Raw genomic sequence first — 3,464 nt, forward strand, 5'->3', positions numbered from 1 at the left:
TGCTGTCCAAGTCTTGCCGTCCCCACGAGTTGTGCGTCAATCCTCTTTATGTCAAAGTTCCTCCACTGCTTCTGCCTCCTCAACCTCCTCTCGGTCTTCCACCTGCACCCAAAGCCTGTCTGGTCATGCCACAAGCTTTCTAATTGCACAGAAGGGATCCTGCACACCTCCTTACTATGCTGGCAGTAGGGCTCAACGTCATCAGGCGGTTTTTACATTGAAATGTCTGGGAAATGTGAGTCACACAGCTGAGGAGTTGTGGTCAGCTCTGGAGAACCAATTTCATGAATGGTTGTCTCCACTGGACCTGAAACCAGGGAAGGCCATGTGCGACAATGCTGCAAACCTGGGTGCGGCCCTTCGCCGGGGCAATGTCACACACGTGCCTTGTATGGCTCACGTGTTGAACCTGGTTGTCCAGCAATTTTTAGCCCACTATCCCAGACTAGATGGCCTTCTGCAGAGGGCACGGTCGCTGTGTGCTCACTTCCGCCATTCGCATCCCGCAGCTCAGCGACTTACATCTCTACAGAAGTCGTTGGGCCTGCCACTTCACCGGCTAAAATGCGATGTGCCTACCCGGTGGAATTCAACTCTGCACATGTTGCAGCGACTGTGGCAGCACAGACAAGCCCTGGTGCAATACGTTCTGACGTATAGCCTGGGCCAACGAGATTCAGAGGTGGGGCAAATCACGCTGGAGCAGTGGTCTCAGATCAGGGACCTATGCAACCTTCTGCACAGTTTTGAAATGGCGACGAAGATGTTTAGTGCTGACGATGCCATTATCAGCATGACTATTCCGGTGATTTACATGCTGGAGCACATGTTAAACAGAATTCGGAGTCAGGTGGTGGCACAAGAGGAGGTGGAGGAAGTAGAGGAGGAGGAGTTGTATGCGGAAGGGCTAACATCTGCAAGGTCCAGACGGTCGGCAGCACCAAGGCGGCAGGCATGTGAGGGTGGGGGAGATGGTTTTACCAGGGCGCATGGTAGCAGCCAAACTAGTGAGGAAGGTGCAGGAGCCCAGGAAGAAGTGGAGGACGAACTGATGGAAGACTCATCAGATGAGGGAGACCTTGATCACATTTCTGTTGTGCGAGGTTGGGGGGAGAGGACAGAGGAAGGAAGCATGATTGTTACCTCGCCACCAACACAACAGGGACTTGGTGCTCCTGGATGCGCAACACACATGAGTGCCTTCTTGCTGCACTACCTGCAACATGACCCTCGAATTGTGAGAATTAGAAATAATCCTGACTACTGGGTTGCCACACTGTTAGATCCCCGGTACAAAAGTAAATTTGCAGAATTTATTCCTGCCATAGAAAGGGATGCACGCATGCAGGAGTATCAGCAGAGACTGTTGCAGAATCTTACATGTGTTTTTCCACAAAATACCAGTGGTGCACGTAGTGAATCTCACAGTTCCAACTTGCCAACCGTAGGACCGTCAAGTGTTCAGCACTCAAACCGTAACAGAACCACAGTATCTGCTGGTAACATCAATTTTGCGGAATCATTTCACCACTTTTTTAGCCCATCCTTTGCAAGGCCACAGGAGACAAGAAGTCTGACACATAGTCAACGCCTAGAGACGATGGTACAGGAGTATCTCCAAGTAAACATTGAAGCCATGACTGTGTCACTGGACCCTTGCTCTTTTTGGGCTTCCAATCTGGATAAATGGCCGGAGCTAGCCACTTACGCCTTGGAGATCTTGTCATGCCCCGCAGCCAGCGTTCTGTCTGAACGTGTGTTCAGCGCTGCTGGTGGTGTGCTGACAGATAAGCGCACGCAGCTCTCCACTGATAATGTAGACAGACTCACGTTCATAAAGATGAACAAATCATGGATCCGAAACGACTTTTCTACCCCTGTGTCATCCTGGGGAGAGTAAAAGATGGATGATTGGTTAAAATCACCCTACCAACCGTTTTAAGCTTTCAAATTACTAATCATGTTTATCTGTATCTTGGCTGGAAAATAATTTGGGCTTTGTAGCAGTGTGCAGCACTGATTCTATTAGGCCATCTATAATAAGCTCCACCAGATTTAAAATTACTAATCATGTTTATCTGTATCTTGACTGGAAAATAATTTGGGCTTTGTAGCAGTGTGCAGCACTGATCCTATTAGGCCATCTATACTAAAGCTTCACCAGATTTAAAATTAATAATAATTTTTAGCTGCATCTAGCCCGGAAAATAATTTTGGGGCTCCGAGATGCGCAAGACACATAAGTGCCTTCTTGCTGCACTACCTGCAGCATGACCCTCATATTGTCAGAATTTGAAGTAATCATGACTACTGGGTTGCCACACTCTTAGATCCCCCAAACTTTTCGATCAACCTTTTCATTTTAATAAAGACCAAAAAAATGGTCATTTTTGAAATTATAAGCATTAGCAGGTTGTTAGAAACTGAAATCAAACAGTTTTCAACTCAAAACTTTATTCTAGGTGATGTTACATTTTCACATAGGACCCCTTGTTCGAAAGGAGCTTCTGAACTCTCTCGTCCATTGAATTTGTCAGGTTTTGGATGGTTTCTGCTTCAATTGTTTTGCATGAGGACAGAATACCCTCCCAGAGCTGTTGCTTAGATGTGAACTGCCTCCCGCCATCATAGACACTCCTTTTGATGATGCTCCAGAGGTTCTGAATGGGGTAGAGGTCAGGGGAGCATGGGGGTCACACCATAAGTTTGTCCCCTTTTATGCCCATATCAGCCAGAGATGCAGATGTTTTATGTGCAGCATGAGATGGTGCATTATCATGCAAAAAAATGATCTTGCTGTGAAATACACGGTTCTTCTTCTTGAACCATGGCAGGAAGTGCTGTTTGAGAAAATCCACATACATTATGGAGTTCATCTTTAGCGCCTTCAGGGATCCTAAAGGGGCCGACAATCTCTCTCCCCATGATTCCAGCCCAAAACATTACTCCACCTCCTCCTTGTTGGCGCTGTAGCCGTGTTTGCGTGGGGTGTCCATAAACTAGCCATCCTCCACTCCATCCATCTGGACCATCGAGCGTTGCACGGCACTCATCCGTGAACAAAACAGTTTTGAAATCAGTCTTCATGTAATGTTTGGCCCACTGGAGCCATTTCTGCTTGTGTGAAGTGGATAGAGGAGGTCGACAGGATGGCGTATGCACAGCTGCAAACCTCTGAAGGACCCTGCATCTTGTTGTTCGGGGGACGTTGGAGGCACCAGCAGCTTCAAAAACTTGTCTGCTGCTATGGCTTTTTTGCCGCTGCTCTTTCAACCTGACGTAATTGCCTGTAGGAAAGAGTCCTCAATTTGCCCTTATCAGCACGCACACGTGTGTACTGTGAATCAGCTACATACTTCTTGATTGCCAAGATACTTCATCCTGATCATCGTACAATGTTGATTGTAGTCATGCCTTGACCTAAACACTCCACAATTTGTTGCTTCTCAGCAGCCGACACATCC

The sequence above is a fragment of the Phyllobates terribilis genome, unplaced genomic scaffold, assembly GCF_046119375.1.
Source record: "Phyllobates terribilis strain yellow unplaced genomic scaffold, ASM4611937v1 Scaffold_15__1_contigs__length_34870131, whole genome shotgun sequence".
NCBI classification, from domain to species: domain Eukaryota; kingdom Metazoa; phylum Chordata; class Amphibia; order Anura; family Dendrobatidae; genus Phyllobates; species Phyllobates terribilis.